The sequence below is a fragment of the Triticum dicoccoides genome, chromosome 1B, assembly GCF_002162155.2.
Source record: "Triticum dicoccoides isolate Atlit2015 ecotype Zavitan chromosome 1B, WEW_v2.0, whole genome shotgun sequence".
Taxonomy (NCBI): domain Eukaryota; kingdom Viridiplantae; phylum Streptophyta; class Magnoliopsida; order Poales; family Poaceae; genus Triticum; species Triticum dicoccoides.
Genome location: NC_041381.1, coordinates 356,751,803 through 356,771,786, shown reverse-complemented (window position 1 = coordinate 356,771,786; position 19,984 = coordinate 356,751,803). Strand labels below are relative to the sequence as shown.

Genomic DNA, 19,984 nt, shown 5'->3' with positions numbered 1-19,984 from the left:
TATCCCATCTTTGGCAGGTCAATCTTACCTTGTTTGCAGCAAATTCCGAAAGAAGGTTTTTTTGGTTCCTCTATGAGAATTTAATCTTTCTTCACACCATAGTATTGCATTGCAATGTTCGCATCTGTATGTTGGCTTTCCAAAGTTCCATATCGTGCTATAATAACTTTCGGACGTAGTGTTGCCGTTTGTTTCTATGATGTTGCTTTCAAGGTCATTCGCTCCCATTTGTTTTTGCACGCTTGACATTTCTTCTTTCTTTGATTTGTTCCTTTCTCTTCCGTGAAGCATCTTCTTCTTTTTTATTCATTGTTTGCTCTGTATTCTTGCATCTCTTACTCCTTTTTTCTTGGAGTTGTTGTTTCCTCCTGATAACAGCTTCTCTAGCTTCTTTTGTAAGTTGGCCTGCTGATTTTGATGTGTGATGTCCCTTCATTTCTGCATTGAATATTCTTTTAGAAATATAGTACCATATATTTGAAAGCTACTTTATGCACAATGTCGTCAAGACAGTAACAATATATGCACTAAATAGGAGATGCCAGCTACATGTAGAAACAACCTATAATACTTATCGATCATGCTTTCAGGATTATTCTGTTGTGTGGTTCGAGCTGCAGAGGATGGCATTATTGCTGTGATTGTGTGCTTCTTAGTGAATGACAGTTGCTCCTTGGGAATTACTACGGCGAAGTACTCTCTAAAATCATTTTAACACTATACATAAAATTATTAGGTTCTGCAATTTTTTCTAAGGGCTATCTTTCAAATATATATGTTAGAGAAGTACCAATAGTGTGCATTACATGAAGATAGAAAAAGGTCAATGATATACCTGATTGTGTTTTATTGTATTTTTTTAAATTTTTGTAAAGCTTCACACGCCTGTGCTAATTATTGTCGTAATTGTATCTTTGCTTCAAAGCAAATCCTGTAGCGATCCTGGAAAATATTTTGTACCATGTACAAATGATTAGAGCATATCTTCGTATTGCTGCCATGACTTTATCATTCTTTGTGTCAGTTTTAGTTCATAACAGAAGCTGGTACTGTTTTCGCAAAGAAAATAGAGTTTATGTCCAGATCAAAGGCAAGACGTGTAAGAATAGTTCTTTTAGTTAGTATTATAATTATATGCCTAAATGTAAAACAATGTAATAATGAATAAAAAAATCATGAGGTCGCTTTGAACTACTGATAGTAGTAGTTTTCCACGGAGGGCATTTACCTTCTAATCTGAAGTCTGGCAAGCCTGGTTCGTGTGCAAGTTCTTCCAGCGATTAAATCTAGGTCGATTGTGATTAATCTTGTCGACTTTGTTTTTGACGGGTCGATGATCCAAAGGTCTAGATGATATGATCCCTTGGTTAATCGAAGTGTAAGTTCCGGCTATTTAAGGGCAGTACGCTAACACGTCCTCGTATCAGCCTATTTGATAAGGAGTCAGAACCGAGTTGGTAACGATCACGGTATAGAGAGATAAATTCCAAACCCAAGTTTACATACCCCATATATGAAGCCTATTCAGGCCCAACAGTTTATTGCAGGCCCATGTTAGTCATTTAGAAAATGACCAGCCCGTATAAACCAACCCATACAGGTCATCGTGTACGTGGAACTCTCCTCTTTTATAAAAGAAAAAATCTCTCAGCTAAGTCGATCCCCACCAGTAACCTTATCCATCCGCCTGCACCACCTCTCCATTATCCGGCTGATGAAGATCTCGCCGCTTGCCATCAGCGGACTAATTCCCAAACCATCGCGACTGCACTTCTCCATTCATTCTTCCAACTTCTCTTCGTCTGGCGTAGTTTGCCGTTGTGCGGAGTGCGCAGACGCGTTCGTCGCATTCTCAAGGATCTAGATCCTAGACGACCTCGTGGAGTTCGGCGGAGCATTCTCAAGGGTTTCGGCCAAGATGACATGGCGGACGGCTAGAAAAGCATGGTAGAGGTGTTGTAGTTTGGCCCAGTGGAGGAGGCTGTGAGGGAACTCACCGAGTCACCTGCTGGTGGTGAATGATTGGATCTGACTACCGTGAGATGATGTCCTCCTCATTGTTCTTGCTGTCAGACTACTTTAAATGTAAGTGCAAACTGATGATATGCATCTTTTGTACCGAAGATTAATTCTTGTTTATTTTGTTAAACTGTAAAGGCCTTATCTTCTATGTGTTAATATGTCACCTTGGATATTAATTTTTGTATAGGTTTGTTGTGCAAAAGCTAACTTGTTGAATTTTCTCGTAACGTCTGGTAACCACATCAAGTAACGGAGAAACATATTCCAGTTGCCAGCAAGACGCCATTGACTTCCTTATAACTGGTACGTTCCTCTATATGGCGATGGTCTGGTATAGATTTGCCAAAGTATAATTTCTTCAAATTGTGACTTGAATCCTAATGTGGAAACTATGGTCCTGTAGTGTGTTTCTACCTATTGTGCTGGCTTGTACAGATTTGCTGAAAATAGCTTGTACATAAAGGAAAGTACATGAAGAAAGTAAATCAATCTGTTTTAGAACATTGGTAACATTCACACTCCTAATATAATAATATCCTTCTTATCCAAGTCGATGTCAAATACTCTTACTTATCTTGGTCGATACAAATAGACTGTTGTACTATTTATTTCATAAGCTACTGATCCACTAATTATCTAGATGTCTAAGAACATTGGTAACACTCACACCCTTAATCTAATAATATCCTTCTTATCCTCATCCATGTCAAATACTCTTACTTATCATGTTCATAAACTACTGATCCACTAATTATCTAGATAACATCCTTGTTCTGCTGGGCCTTGCTTTCTGTACTTCATCTTCATCTTCAAGCATTGTATTTTTGGCTTTTTCTTTAACACGTTTCTTGTTCCCGCGAACACTTTTTTCCTTTTGTTCAGGCATATTCGTCTCAATGCATTCATCCTCCAAGCCATCTGATATTACAACAGATCTCAGTCTCCTTTTATTGCCACTTCGGAGCTCACGGGATGATGAAGATATTTTGTCTTGACTCTTATCTTTGTTTAATGTAGTCCCATTGCTGTCATGTGGCTCCTCTTTCATAGGCACCAGTTCGCATGAAAGTTCGCCAGGTGAAACTTTATTATTCTTTGACTGCAAACATATACTTTTTTAAAATTAGACACATCTATAAAATCTGAAGTGTGTATATAGTTTTAAAAAATCAGTCACCTTTCTATCTAGCATGGTCTGCTTCTTCATTAATATGATGTCAACCTCATCATCCATTAGTTCCTCTGCAACATATGTAAGATTAATTAGTTAAGGAATTCTGAAAATGGTAAAAAGTTAATGCAACTTTACCTCCTCGGCTTTATTGTCCAAGTAGAGCATCTCAAGCTTATCATCAGGAACAAATGTTCTTTTTACTGCATAGTATTGTGTGCCAAATGTGAGATTACTACCATTGAGCTTGAACCGAAATATAAGTCTTTTTCCACATAATTGTTGAATAATCTTTGGCGCTTCTTCTGATTTCCCATCTAGTGTGTCTAGCAACTTAGATGCAGACGTATTAAGCAATCTTGCAGCCTCCTCGTCAAATAAAGTGCAGCCTGTAGTAGATGTATGGTCACTAATTTGGAGACGAACACCATACCTAACATACAATTCATGTTAGTGGAGAGTAAATACAATATAACAATTCTTGTTCATATTTTAGTAATATAATATGCTTACCGTGGTGTGACCTTTTCTGGATATATACCACAATTCTTGCAATAATACTTGTCGGTTTCTTTAGTAGCCAATTTGTGACACTTATCACATGACATGTACCACCATTGAATATTTTCTTGCAAACAGTCTATTGTAGCTGTTGTTGTGAACACAAAATTCTAAACAAAATCAACGTTAGAATTGGGGTAGGGGTAGGGGATTAAGAGACATATATAAGTACATTATGGTTTCATTATAATTAATACTGAATGAATTGTCCTTGCAGGTATTTTACTCATATTACAAAGACTAATGACATATTTATTGAAATTCCGATGCATTACCTGGTCTGGCTGGTTTTCGTGCCTCATTGTAGTAAGTTGTTCCAATGTTTTCCTCCTATAAAACATTTGTTCTTCTAGTGTTCCTTGATTACTCCTATCTATACTGATCATTTTTGGTAAGGTTTCTTCTGTCGAGTCCCTGCACATGCATGAAGTGAATAAGAATATTGAATCTTGAATGAACGTGAGTCACTATTTATAAGTGGAAAATAAATGAATTGGTGGTATTTCATACCTATCAAGAAGTTCTTGTGTTTCTGGTATATCCAGATCTATATATATTCTTGTGGCACTGGTTGACTTTAGGCACAAACCTATTTAATCAATCAATTATAATTTTAAATGATAAAAATAACATGTAAGTTTTATGGACTTACCATTAAATCTCTGTACCATCGTTGATGTAATAATAAGGACAGTTTGGCTGCCGATTACATGCTCGGTCAAAAAATAAGCAAACTTTCCCCATAACGTGATTATGATTTTATCACCCCTAAAGCATTTAATCCGAGAAGTTAGTGCACACGGGGAGGTTTGGTTAAATTTGAGACATGCATATGCATATGCACTTACTTTGGCATTAGGATTTCAATCTGGCGGATATATGAAGGTTGTGGGTTCTTCTTTGTTATTGTTGTCTCCACAGGCTTCATTTGTGTTAGTAGTCCAATGACATCTGCATATTTGGATATTAGTGATATAACAATTAGAATATCAACTATTTCGAAGTCGAAATTACAACTATAAACATACCTGAGCATTGTGTATCTTTTTCTGCCCTTTCTTCTAGTGCCTCCATGGTAGCAAACTCGAAGCAATAATCTGGGAAAACTTCTGAAGATTCTTTATCTCCTTTACCTTTGTATTGTATGCAAAAAATATTTTAATGTCATTGCTCACTGGCCTATATTTTGTGGATTCCACGACCTTAAAATTGCTGAATGCATAAATAGATTTTTCATTGATCTTTGATCTAAAAGTGTCTATAAGATTCTTCCAGATAGTAGCATGGATTGTTTCAGCCTGCCGAAAGAATAAAATATGGTTAGTAATTGTTGCTTCATGTGACAGAAAGATTCCAACTAAATATATTAAAAAAAACACCTGCTCATCCATCAATATCATATCTAGGCTAATAAGCTCATCGGTCGTAGGATTGATCGAATCCAACATTCTCATTACTTTCACTTGAATGTTCCAATTTTGTCCTCTTGTAGTTAAGTCACTCAACTTCTTGTATGCCATAGTGTTATGTCTTCAAAATTAACAGGAACAATTTGTCCGTTGATACACTATTTATGAAGATTTCTATCGAAAAAAAGTAAGCTTACTAAATAAAATTACCAATCTGATGATGCAGGCCAGAAGTGCTTTGGGGTCACTTCTTCCGACGTGGATTGTAGCAGCTGGGCGTAACTTTGTCGGGCGTCGACTGTGCTCTGGCGTGACTTTGTTGGAAGGCAAAAGAAGCGGCTGGAGCTGGCTTTTGGTGTGGATGTCGAGTTGCGTGTGCCTTGTTCAAGTCGTCGTGGTTGCCGACTTCTACTTATTTGTTGGGTGCTTGTGCGGCCAGGTGCACTTGTTTATATAATGGGTTCAGGTGTCTGGGTTGGGGTGTCCGAGACCGTGTGGAGATCATATTGTAAACTTGTCTTATCCGCATGTAATCGTTTCTGTTTTGGAACTTTCCTCACGTGGTCTGGTGGCTGTCCTTATTTGTTTAGATTCCTTATTTGTCTAGGTTTGACTATTGTTTGTTTTTATCCTTGACCCATTGATGTGAAGGTATTTTTTGTTTGTGCGTGCTAGATTTTGTTTCGATGGACATGAACGTTCTTTTAAACCTGCGTGCACTATTTGTACGTGCCATGTTCTAATACTTGTACGTGTACATATTTTTTATGTAATGTTTGCATCTTTTAATCTCAGCCATCGATAAACAAAATTAATGATCAAGATAATTTAATCTATGTGGACGCACGTGGTGTCTTGTTTGACTCTTGTTTTAATTAATTAAATAATAGATGATTCTAACACCCATGGAGTCTTGGTGTTGATCATGTTTTGCTCGTGAGAGAGGCTTAGTCAATGGGTCTGCAACATTCATATCTGTGTGTATCTTGCAAATCTCTATGTCTCCCTTCCTTAATTGATCGCGGATGGAATTGAAGCGTCTCTTGATGTGTTTAGTTCTCTTGTGAAATCTGGATTCCTTCACCAAGGCAATTGCTCCAGTATTGTCACAAAAGATTTTCATTGGACCCGATGCACTAGGTATGACACCTAGATCGAATATGAACTCCTTCATCCAGACTCCTTCATTTGCTGCTTCCGAAGTAGCTATGCACTCCGCTTCACAATTAGATCCCGCCACGATGCTCTACTTGGAATTGCACCAACTGATGATAACCCACAAGTATAGGGGATCGCCATAGTTTTCGAGGATAGAGTATTCAACCCAACTTTATAGATTCGACACAAGGGGAGCCAAAGAATATTTGAAGGTATTAGTAGCCGAGTTGTCAATTCAACCACACCCGAAGATTAATTATCTGTAGCAAAGTGATCAGTGGCAAAGTAGTTTGATAGTAGTGACAGCAGTAACGGTAACAATAACAGTGGTAGAAGTAATTTGTAGCAAGTGTAACAGTGATGATAGCAATAGTAACGTAGCAAGATCAATAAAGATAAATTCGTAGGCATTGGATCGGTAACTTGTTGGATGATATTCATCATGTGACAGTTATAACCTAGGGCGATACGACAATAGCTCCAGTTCATCTATATAATATAGGCATGTATGCCATAAATAGTCATACGTGCTTTATTAAAAGAACTTGCATGACATCTTATGTCCTACCCTCCCGTGGCAGCAGGGTCCATATTGGAAACTAAGGGATATTAAGGCCTACTTTTAATAGAGAACCAGAACAAAGCATTAACACATAGTGAATACATGAACTCCTCGAACCACCGTCATCACTTGGGAGTGGGCCCAGTTGTTGTCACTCTGGGGTTGCCGGATCATAACCGTAGTAAGTGACTATAACTTGCAAGATCAAATCTAAAACATGGATATAATGATGAATTCATAAATGGTCCAGATCTGAAATCATGGCACCCGGGCCCAAAGTGACAAGCATTAAGCATAGCAAAGTCATAGCAACATCAATCTAAGAACATAGTGGATACGAGGGATCGTGCCCTAACAAAACTAACACGATTACATGACGAATCTCATCCAACTCCTCACTGACCAGCGAGCCTATGAAGGAATTACTCACTCCCGGTGGGGAGCATCATGGAATTGGCGATGGAGAAGGGTTGGTGATGACAAAGAACGAAGATCCCCCTCTCCGGAGGCCCAAACGGACTCTAGATCTGCCCTCCCGAGGAAGAACAGGGCTTGGCGGCGGCTCCGTCTCATGGATCGAGATAATTCTTTCTCCCTTATTTTTTGGGAATAATGTGATTTTATAGTATCAGGGGGGTCATCAGTGGGGCCACCAGGTGGGTACAACGCACCTGGGCGCGCCAGGAGAGAGGGGCGCGCCCTGGTGCGTTGTGCCCACCCAAGGGCCCCTCTCTGGTGGGTCTTGGCTCCAGAAATTCTTATTATTGGTATAAAAAATCCACGCAAAGTTTCGTTCCAGTCCGAGAACTTTTATTTCTGCACAAAAACAACACCATGGTAGTTCTGCTGAAAACAACGTCAATCCAGGGTTAGTTTCATTCAAATCATGCAAATTAGAGTCCAAAACAAGAGGAAAGCGTGAGAAAAAGTAGATACATTGGAGACGTATCAACTCCCCAAGCTTAAACCTTTGCTTGTCCTCAAGCAATTCAGTTGATAAACTGAAAGTGCGAAAGAAAAACTTTTACGAACTCTTTTGCTCTTGTTTGCATAAATAAGCTTAAACAACACCCAGGTTTTTAGCCAGCGTTATGACTAACCATGTCGACAATAACTCTTAAAGATTATAATGACTCATATCAATGACAAAATCAGCTAGCGAGCAATAATAAGATATCTCAAACAGCAACACGTTGTCAAAACAACCATGATATAATATGACAATAATTGTATCTCGCTAGCCCTTTCTGAGACCGCAAAACATAAATGCAGAGCACCTCCAAAGTTCAAGCAGTGACTAAACATTGTAATTCATGGCAGAAAAAATCCAGTCATGATGCACCCAACATTAGCTATACACAATGCATAAATCATGACCACTATGCTCTACTCAGTTTCTAGCGCTTGTTTATAGAAGGTGATGACATAACATAAAGGTAAATAGAAAGTCCCTTCGCAGAGGGAAGCAGTGATTTGCAGAGGTGCCAGAGCTTAGTTTTGAAAATAGAGATAAATGAAATTTTGAGACATGCACCCTTCTCATTCACTTCACGACCATCAGTTATCAACATCTTCCATGCTAAGCAAGCTAGTGGTGGTTCCCAAGCGGAAAGTAAAGGTTTTGACTCCATTGGGAGTTTTTGTTTGATTATTTAAGAGATGAACTCTTTTTGTATTTTGCAGTTTGGGACTTGGCATCCCTATTACCGCCCATTTCCTCGTGCAATAGCGAGTGAATAAACACTCGACCTGAGGATAGCATGCTTAGCACGGAAGATATCGACCACCTCCTGTCGTTGCATGAACGATCCAGGCACACAAAACGGATAGTTTTTTTGAAGTTTTTTAGAGGTGGCACATGCAAATTTACTTAGGACGACAGGGTAATACCGTATATAGGTAGGTATGGTGGACTCATCTGGAATAACTTTGGGTTCAAAAGTTTTTGAAGTACAAGCAGAATTCCCACTTAGTACAGGCGAAGGCTAGCAATTTAACATTGGGAAGCGGCCAGCTAGAGAGCAACAACGATCATAACCAGGCATTATGCATAAGTAACATTGGACACTAGCATGAGTAGGATATGAGAACCATGAACATAAATATTATAGAGGCTATGTTGGATTTGATTCAACTACATGCATGAACATGTACCAAGTCAAGCCACTCGAACATTCAGAGGAGTATACCATATCATCATACTACATCACAATCATTTTAACGCTATGTTGATATCCAAGATAAATCGTTATCCACTCCCAGCTACTTATGCATGGCATGAGAAACTATAATCTCTGTCATTGCAAACATGTTTAATCATAATGGGCTTAATCATGGGCACTAGGTTAAACATATTTACACAGACAAGACAAGTTGAGTTCATACCAGTTTCTGCTTGCCACGGCCAGCTCATCGAGTCATTATTGGCTTTCACTTGCATGACCGAATGATATGAAAATAATAATAGTGCAAGAGTGCCATGGACTAAGCTAGAATCTGCAAACATTTTATTCAACAGGAGAAGACAAGGTAAAATGGGCTCTTTATTAGTTCAACAATTATTCATATGAGAGCCACTCAACGTTTTCATCGTGGTCTTCTCCTCGGTACAACTCGAATAAAAGAAAAGAATTTCAGAGAAACACACTGAAATATTTTTTGGAGTTTTGGTTCTTCTTCAACAAGCAAATAAAAAGCAAAAACGAGAAAATCTATTTACATGGGAAAGCTCCCAACAAGCAAAAGAAGAACAAGGAAATCTTTTTGGATTTTCTTTTAGTACTACTACTAAGCATGCATAAAAAGTAAATTACTACAACTATTTTTTTTGGTTTTTTCTAAAGTTTTTCAAACACACAAGAAGAAAGCAAGAAAATAAATCTAAGCATGGATAATACAATGAAAAAGTGTGAACACCGACAAATGGAATGATATGTGAACGTGAATATAATGTCGGTAAGAAACACGTACTCCCCCAAGCTTAGGCTTTTGGCCTAAGTTGGTAATGAAACAGTAGCCTGGAGGGTAGTAGTCGGCGTGGTAGCTCACAAAGGCTCTCGGTGCGGAGGCCTCAGCACGCCATGCCGCCAACACTACTGCATTGTGAGCTCGGGCCTCGCTCTCAAGAACAAAATATCTTTCCTTGCTGTGATAATCAAAGAGAGCAGGCGCAGGAAAATATGTGTCCACAACATGTGATTGGTTAAACAACAAATTGTAAGTGAAGTTATCAACCCTTCCCTTGAGAATCTTATGCTCCTTTAAGGCATCAAAATCTAAATATGGAGTGGGTAGGATAGGGTCAAAGGGCAAAGGTGAAACACCCAGTCCCCATGCTAAACTTGTGGCATAAATTCCACCATAGAACCAGCCACTTTTGGCGTTATGCTGAAGTCTACGTGCAACAATCACTCCAAGGTTATAATTCCTTTCACCTGTGAGAGCGGTGTGAATGAGGCTCAAGTCTGGCAAAAAAAGTATGCTACGGTCTTGCTTGCCTACTATGCATTTCCCGTTAAATAATGCAAAGTACTGAATTGCGGGAAAGCGAATGCTCTTTATTCTTCCTTGCCTTACTCCCCTATTTTCACCGTAGCAAAGGCTAGTCAAGAAGGTCTCATACTCAGCCTTTGGTGGCTCATCAAGCGACCCCCAAAATGGAAGTTTGCAATGGTAAGCAAAATTTTCTAGTGGAATAGTAAATGGTTCATCATAAAGCATAAACGACACCCTAGACTCACGTGGAAAATATTTAAATCCTTTGACAAATGATTCAGTGAGAAGATGTCGCTATTCACACTTATCTGAGAGGTAGGGACCGAGACCGGCATTATGAACATATAGCTCAAATTCCTCATTGATGCCCACCTGCATCATATACTCATCGCAAGGCCATAAGCATGTTTTGGTGGCGGCATCTCGCGTGGAACTTTCACTTGGTTCAACGTAATACCGGTGGGCAGAACCATCACTAGAGGATGCCCCCGAGGATCGTCTCCTCGAAGAACTCCTTCCAAATAGGTTCATCGTGTCTGCGTACAATTTTCTGAAAATAAAATTTTGGAGTGACAAAAATTTGTCAACAAAACTTTGTAAGATTGATAGCAACTACTCATAAGGATACATAGAGGCCACAACAAGCATTCAAACTACTTAGAACACTAAGAATTGAACATGCAAACACATCTACAGCAGCACCAAGAGTAGCTAATTATTCAAAGTATAAACCACTAAAACAAAAACTAATTGGACAAATGGTGGAGTCACATACCAAGCAACAATCCCCCGAAACAATTTCTGAAACGGAGCTTCGAGCAAAGAGATCGAAAATGGCAGCAAAATGAGCAAGACCATGGGAGAGAGAGAGAGCAATGGGGATTTTTTTTCTGGTGGTAAGTGATGATGTGGTATGAAGAGGTAAGTGAGTGGGCCCACATGGGGACCACAACCCACCAGGGCGCGCCTGGGGGTGCTGGCGCACCCAGGTGGGTTGTGCCCACCTGGTGCACCTCCCTCTGATTATTTCTGCACCAAAAATTCTTAAATATTCAGGAAAAAATCATATAAAATTTTTAGACCATTCTGAGAACTTTTATTTTTGGGTCATTTTTCATTGCACGGGAAATTCAGGAAACAGACAAAACAGGGCATTTATTTTATTTAACTAATAAAGACAGAGAATAAAAAGTAGGACAGAAAGTAGTGCTTACTAAATTCATCAACTTCATACCATTCAAAAAGGATTCATTAATAATGTTGATCAAGACTTATTAACAACCACTTTCGATTAGCATGAAACCGAAGAACTTTCGTAAATCCAGTTACCTCAATGGGGATATGCGTTTCCCCAACAATAAGCATTTCATATTTCTTTTTGACGGTAGGTAGAGGTATTTGAAAACTTCCAATAGTGATTGTCAGAGATTTTTCAATAACATTAATACCATTCACTTGGAATTGTTTCTTTGGAAAGTGCACCGTATGCTCATTACCATTAATATGAAAAGTGACCTTGCTTTTATTGCAATCAATAACAGCCCCTGCAGTATTCAAGAAGGGTCTACCAGGGATAATCGACATGTTGTCGTCCTCGGGCATCTCAAGTATAACAAAGTCAGTCAAAATAGTAACATTAGCAATAACAACGGGCACATCCTCACAGATATCGATAGGTATGGTAGTTGATTTGTCAGCCATTTGCAAAGATATTTTAGTAGGTGTGAGTTTATTTAAGTCAAGTCCTTTATATAAAGACAAAGGCATAACACTAACACCACCTCCTAAATCACACAAAGCAGTTTTCACATAATTCTTTTTGATAGAGCAAGGTATAGTTGGTATTCCCGGATCTCCAAGTTTTTTAGGTACTCCATCTTTGAAAGTATAATTAGCAAGCATAGTGGAGATTTTGGCTTCCAGTATTTTTCTCTTATTTGTGATGATGTCTTTCATATACTTTGCATAAGGAGGCATTTTCAAGATATCAGTCAAGCGAGTACACAAAAAGACTGGCCTCAACATTTCAGCAAAGCATTCAAATTCTACATCATCATTCTTTTTAGTTGACTTGGGTGGAAAAGGCATTGGTTTTTGAACCCATGGTTCTCTTTCTTTACCATGTTTTCTAGCAATGAAGTCTCTTTTGGCACACCTTTTATTTTTAGCTTGTGGGTTATCAGGATCAACAGGTGGTTCTATCTCAACGTCATTATCTGGTTCTTTATTATTTGGTTGAGAGTCTTTATGAACCTCATCATTATATTTTTCATTATCATTATGTGAGTCTTCATTGCCAGATTGAGTTTCAGCATCAGAGATAGAAATTTCATTATCATTATCAGGAGGTTTTTCTATTTCAGGTTCACTAGAGGTGTGCAAGGTCCTATCATTTTTATTTTTCCTTTTCTTTTTATTTCTAGAAGGACTAGGTGCACTAGTGTTAGATCTTTGTGAATCTTGTTCAATTCTTTTTGGGTGTCCCTTCGGATAAAGTGGTTCCTGAGTCATTTTACCTCCTCTAGTTGCAACTCTAACAGCAAAGTCATGCATATTATGATTTATTTCATCAAGCAATTCTCTTTGAGATTTAGCAACTTGTTCTAATTGAGTTTGAACCATAGAAGCATATTTTCCAACACCTCTAACATCATTTGAGATTCTAAATAACAAGTTACTTAAGCGAGCAATCATATTAGAATTATATTTCAATTGTTTCATAACATTTGCACTGAAGTGATCTTGTTTCCTAATGTAGTTTTCAAACTCATAAAGGCATTGCCTAGGATGCATATTGTGAGGATTATCATTTTCATTAAACATCATAAGAGAATTTACCTCTACCACCTTAGGCAGTGGTGGTGTATTAAGCCCATGTATTTCTTCAATAGGAGGTAATTTTTTATCATCCTTAGCTTTAATACCTTTTTCCTTCATAGATTTTTGTGCCTCTTGCATATCTTCAGGACTGAGATATAATATACCTCTCTTCTTCCGAGTGGGTTGAGGCGATGGTTCAGGTATAGTCCAATCATCATAATTTTTCAATATGTTATTCAATATTTCTTCAGCTTGAGCAATAGTTCGTTCCCTGAAAACACAACCAGCACAACTATCTAGGAAGTCCCTAGAAGCATCGGTTAGTCCATTATAGAAGATATCAAGTATTTCATTTTTCTTAAGAGGATGATTAGGCAAAGCATTAAGTAATTGGCAAAGCCTCCCCCTAGCTTGTGGGAGACTCTCTTCTTTAGTTTGCACAAAGTTAAATATTTCCTATAAGGCAACTTGTTTAATATGAGCAGGAAAATATTTTTCACAGAAGTAATAAATCATATCCTGGGGACTACACACACAACCAGGAGCAAGAGTATTATACCAATCTTTAGCATCACCCTTTAATGATAAAGGAAATAATTTGAGAATAAAGCAATAGCGAGTTTTCTCATCATGAGTGAAAAGGGTGGCTATGTCATTCAACTTAGTAAGATGTGCCATAATAGCTTTAGTTTCATAACCATGGAAAGGATCAGATTCAACCAAAGTAATTAACTCCGCGTCGACAGAGAATTCATAATCCTTATCATCAATACAGATAGGTGAAGTAGCAAACTTAGGATCACACTTCATTCTAGCATTCAAAGTTTTTCTTTATACTTGTGTAGTAATTTCTCTAGATCATCTCTATCTTTACAAGCAAGAATGTCTCTAGTTGCTTCTTCACTCATAACATAACCTTCCGGTACCTTAGGAAATTCATATCTAGGAAGGATAGTTCTAGGAGGTGTTTTGGGAGTTTTAGTTTCAAGCTCATCATCAGATTCAACAACATCATGTTGTATAACTCTAGCAATTTGTTTATCAAGAAATTCAGCAAGTGGCACATCATCATTATCAAGCAAGGTACTAGCATCATAATAAGCATCATTCATAGTAGAAGTAGCATCATCAATAACTTGCGACATATCAGAATTAATAGCATGTGGTGGTGTTGCAAGTTTACTCATAACAGAAGGTGAATAAAGCAGAACTGGATGGCAGTTCCTTACCTCCCCTCGTCCTTGAGGGAAACACCTTAGTCTTTGGATCCTTTAGATTCTTTATAGTGATAATATGATAATAATCCCAAGTGACTCAACAAGTATAGCTATGCTCCCCGGCAACGGCGCCAGAAAAATGTCTTGATAACCCACAAGTATAGGAGATCGCAACAGTTTTCAAGGGTAGAGTATTCAACCCAAATTTATAGATTCGACACAAGGGGATACAAATAATATTTGAAGGTATTAGCAGCTGAGTTGTAAATTCAACCACACCTGGAGATTAATTATCTGCAGCAAAGTGATCAGTAGCAAAGTAGTTTGATAGTAGTGACAGCAGTAACGGTAACAGTAACAGTGATAGCAGTAATGTGTAGCAAGTGTAACAGTGATGATAGCAATAGTAACACAACAAGATCAATAAGGATAAATTCGTAGGCATTGGATCGATAACTTGTTGGATGATATTCATCATGTGACAGTTATAACCTAGGGCGATACGGCACTAGCTCTAATTCATCGATATAATGTAGGCATGTATTTCGTAAATAGTCGTACATGCTTTATTAGAAGAACTTGCATGACATATTTTGTCCTACCCTCCCGTGGCAGGGGGATCCATACTGGAAACTAAGGGATATTAAGGCCTCCTTTTAATAGAGAATCGTAACAAAGCATTAACACATAGTAAATACATGAACTCCTCAAACCACGGTCATCACCGGGAGTGGGCCCGGTTGTTGTCACTCCAAGGTTGCTGGATCATAACCATAGTAGGTGACTATAACTTGCAAGATCGGATCTAAAACATCGATATAATGATGAATTCATAAACGGTTCAGATCTAAAATCATGGCACCCGGGCCCAAAGTGACAAGCATTAAGCATAGCAAAGTCATAGCAACATCAATCTAAGAACATAGTGGATACTAGGGATCGGGCCCTAACAAAACTAAATCGATTAATCTCATCCAACTCCTCACCGACTAGCGAGCCTACGAAGGAATTACTCATTCCCGGTGGGGAGCATCATGGAATTGGCGATGGAGAAGGGTTGGTGATGACGCAGAACAAATATCCCCCTCTCCGGAGCCCCAAACGGACTCCAGATCTCCTCTCCCGAGGAAGAACAGGGCTTGGCGGTGGCTCCATCTCATGGATCGCGATAATTCTTTCTCCCTGATTTTTTTCTAGAATAATGTGATTTTATAGTATCAGGGGGTCATCAGCGGGGCCACCAGGTGGGTACAACCCACTTGGGCACGCCAGGAGAGGGGGGCGCGCCCTGGTGGGTTGTGCCCACCCAGGGCCCCCTCTCTGGTGGGTCTTGGCTCCAGAAATTCTTATTATTGCTATAAAAATCCTTGCAAAGTTCCGTTCCATTCCAAGAACTTTTATTTCTGCACAAAATCAACACCATGGTAGTTCTGCTGAAAACAGCGTCAGTCCAGGTTAGTTTCATTCAAATCATGCAAATTAGAGTCCAAAACAAGAGGAAAGCATGAAAAAATAGATACGCTGGAGACATATCAACTGACAGCTCCACCATTCAATACAAATATGTATCTAGTTTGTGACTTGGAGTCATCCGGGTCAGCATCAAAGCTTGCATTGACGTAACCATTTACGACGAGCTCTTTGTCACCTCCATAAACGAGAAACATATCCTTAGTCCTTTTCAGGTATTTCAGGATGTTCTTGACCGCTGTCCAGTGATCCACTCCTGGATTACTTTGGCACCTCCCTGCTAAACTAATAGCAAGGCACACATCAGGTCTGGTACATAGCATTGCATACATGATAGAACCTATGGCTGAGGCATAGGGAATGACTTTCATTTTCTCTCTATCTTCTGCAGTGGTCGGGCATTGAGTCCGACTGAACTTCACACATTGTAACGTAGGCAAGAACCCTTTCTTTGACTGATCCATTTTGAACTTCTTCAAAACTTTATCAAGGTATGTGCTTTGTGAAAGTCCAATTAAGCGTCTTGATCTATCTCTATAGATCTTGATGCCCAATATATAAACAGCTTCACCGAGGTCTTTCATTGAAAAATTCTTATTCAAGTATCCTTTTATGCTATTCAGAAATTCAGTATCATTTCCGATCAACAATGTGTCATCCACATATAATATCAGAAATGCTAGAGAGCTCCCACTCACTTTCTTGTAAATACAGGATTCTCCAAAAGTCTGCATAAAACCATATGCTTTGATCACACTATCATAGCGTATATTACAACTCCGAGAGGCTTGCACCAGTCCATAAATGGATCGCTGGAGCTTGCACACTTTGTTAGCACCTTTTGGATCGACAAAACCATCTGGTTGCATCATATACAACTCTTCTTTAAGATATCCATTAAGGAATGCAGTTTTGACATCCATTTGCCAAATTTCATAATCATAAAATGCGGCAATTGCTAACATGATTCGGACAAACTTAAGCATCGCTACGAGTGAGAAGGTCTCATCGTAGTCAACTCCTTGAACTTGTCAAAAAACTTTCCATAACAAGTCGAGCTTTGTAGACAGTAACATTACCGTCAGCGTCAGTCTTATTCTTGAATATCCATTTATCCTCTATTGCTTGCCGATCATCAGGCAAGTCAACCAAAGTCCACACTTTGTTCTCATACATGGATCCCATCTCAGATTTCATGGCCTCGAGCCATTTCGCGGAATCTGGGCTCATCATCGCTTCCTCATAGTTCGTAGGTTCGTCATGGTCAAGTAACATGACCTCCAGAAAAGGATTACCGTACCACTCTGGTGCGGATCTTACTCTGGTTGACCTACGAGGTTTGGTAGTAACTTGATCAGAAGTTTCATGTTCATCATCATTAGCTTCCTCACTAATTGGTGTAGGAATCACTGGAACTAATTTCTGTGATGAACTACTTTCCAATTCGGGAGAAGGTACAATTACCTCATCAAGTTCTACTTTCCTCCCACTCACTTCTTTCAAGAGAAACTCCTTCTCTAGAAAGGATCCATTCTTAGCAACGGATATCTTGCCTTCAGATCTGTGATAGAAGGTGTACCCAACAGTCTCCTTTGGGTATCCTATGAAGACACATTTCTCCAATTTCGGTTCGAGCTTATCAGGTTGAAGCTTTTTCACATAAGTGATATGTCTCCAACGTATCTACTTTTCCTAACGTGTTTCCTCTTGTGTTGGACTCTACTCCTCATGATTTGAATGAAACTAACCCTAGACTAACGCCGTTTTCAGCAGAACTACCATGGTGTTGTTTTTGTGCAGAAATAAAAGTTCTCGGAATGGAACGAAACTTTGCGAGTATTTTTTATATCAATAATAAGAATTTCTGGAGCCAAGACCTGCTTGAGAGGGGCACCTGGGTGGGCACAACCCACCAGGGCGCGCCCCCCTCTCCTAGCATCCAGGTGGGTTGTCCCCACCTGGTGGCCCCGCTGACCCTGAAACCAACGCTATAAAATCCTATTTTCGGAGAAAAATTCTACGAGAAAGAATTACCGCGATCCGCAAAATGGAGTCGCCGCCAAGCCCCGTTCTTCCTCGGGAGGGAAGATCTGGAGTCTGTTTGGGGCTCGGGAGAGGGTGATCTTCATTCTTCGTCATCACCAACCCTTCTCCATCGCCTATTCCATGATGCTCCCCACCGGGAGTGAGTAATTCCTTCGTAGGCTCGCTGGTCGGTGAGGAGTTGGATGAGATTCATCATGTAATTGAGTTAGTTTTGTTAGGGCTTGATCCCTAGTATCCACTATGTTCTTAGATTGATGTTGCTATGACATTGCCATGCTTAATGCTTGTCACTTTGGGCCCGGGTGCCATAATTTCAGATCTGAACCGTTTATGTTATCACCATTATATCCATGTTCTAGATCTGATCTTGCAAGTTATATAGTCACCTACTACGTGTTATGATCCGGTTACCCCGGAGTGACAATAACCAGGACTTCTTCCGGTGATTACCGTAGTTTGAGGAGTTCATGTATTCACTATGTGTTAATGCTTTGTTCCGATTCTCTATTAAAAGGAGGCCTTAATATCCCTTAGTTTCCAATATGGACCCCGCTGCCACGGGAGGGTAGGACAAAAGATGTCATGCAAGTTCTTTTAATAAAGCAAGTATGAGTATTTACGGAATACATGCCTGAACTGGAGCTAGTGCCAAATAGCCCTAGGTTATAACTGTCATATGATGAATATCATCCAACAAGTCACCTATCCAATGCCTACGAACTTTTCCATACTGTTTCTGCTAAGTTACTACTGCTATCATCATTGTTACACTTGCTACAAAATTACTGCTATCACTATTACCGTTACAATTACTGTTGTCACTACTATCAAAACTATCATATTACTGTGCTACTGACTACTTGCTGCAGATAATTAATCTCCAGGTGTGGTTGAATTGACAACTCAGCTGCTAATACCTTCAAATATTCTTTGGCTCCCCTTGTGTTGAAACTATGAATTTGGGTTGAATACTCTACCCCTAAATATTGTTGCGATCCCCTATACTTGTGGGTTATCAATAAGCATCACAGCCCCAAACTTTAAGAAACTACAACTTGGGTTTCTTGCCAAACCACAGTTCATATGGTGTCGTCTCAACGGATTTAGATGGTGCCCTATTTAACGTGAATGCAGCCGTCTCTAAAGCATAACCCCAAAATGATAGCGGTAAATCAGTAAGAGACATCATAGATCGCACCATATCTAATAAAGTACGATTACGATGTTTGGACACACCATTACATTGTGGTGTTCCACGTGGCGTGAGATGAGAAATTATTCCACATTGTTTCAAATAAATACCAAACTTGTAACTCAAATATTCTCCTCCACGATCAGATCGTAGAAACTTTATTTTCTTGTTATGATGATTTTCCACTTCACTCTGAAATTCTTTGAACTTTTCAAATGTTTCAGACTTATGTTTCCTCAACTAGATATACCCATATCTGCTCAAATCATCTGTGAAGGTTAGAAAATAACGATACCCGCCGTGAGCCTCAACGCTCATCGGACCGCATACATAAGTATATTATTTCCAACAAGTCTGTTGCTCGTTCCATTGTTCCGGAGAATGGAGTCTTAGTCATCTTGCCCATGAGGCATGGTTCGCAAGCATCAAGTGATTCCAAAAGTCCATCAGCATGGAGTTTCTTCATGCGCTTTACACCAATATGACCTAAACGGCAGTGCCATAAATAAGTTGCACTATCATTATTAAACTTGTATCTTTTGGCTTCAATACTATGAATATGTGTATCTCTACTATCAAGATTCAATAAAAATAGACCACTCATCAAGGGTGCATGACCATAAAAGATATTACTCATATAAATAGAATAACCATTATTCTCTGATTTAAAATAATAACCATCTCGCATCAAACAAGATCCAAATACAATGTTCATGCTTAACGCTAGCACCAAACAATTATTTAGGTCTCAAACTAATCCCGAAGGTAGATGTAGAGGTAGCGTGCCGATGGCGATTACATCAACTTTTGAACCATTTCCCACGCGCATCGTCACCTTGTCCTTAGCCAATCTTCCTATAA

General features: G+C 39.2%; 1 long non-coding RNA gene across 2 annotated transcripts; it reads left to right on the top strand.

Annotated features, from left to right (window-relative positions):
- Positions 1 to 1,262: 1,262 nt before the first annotated feature.
- LOC119305153 lies at positions 1,263 to 5,807 on the top strand. Of its 2 annotated transcripts, none has more exons than XR_005148567.1 (5): positions 1,263 to 2,085; positions 2,210 to 2,325; positions 2,905 to 3,099; positions 3,972 to 4,060; positions 5,390 to 5,807. It is a non-coding gene; the product is annotated as an uncharacterized LOC119305153 (long non-coding RNA). The 2 variants fall into 2 exon arrangements; XR_005148566.1 differs by having other exon boundaries at positions 3,040 to 3,099; positions 5,390 to 5,806.
- Positions 5,808 to 19,984: the final 14,177 nt, after the last annotated feature.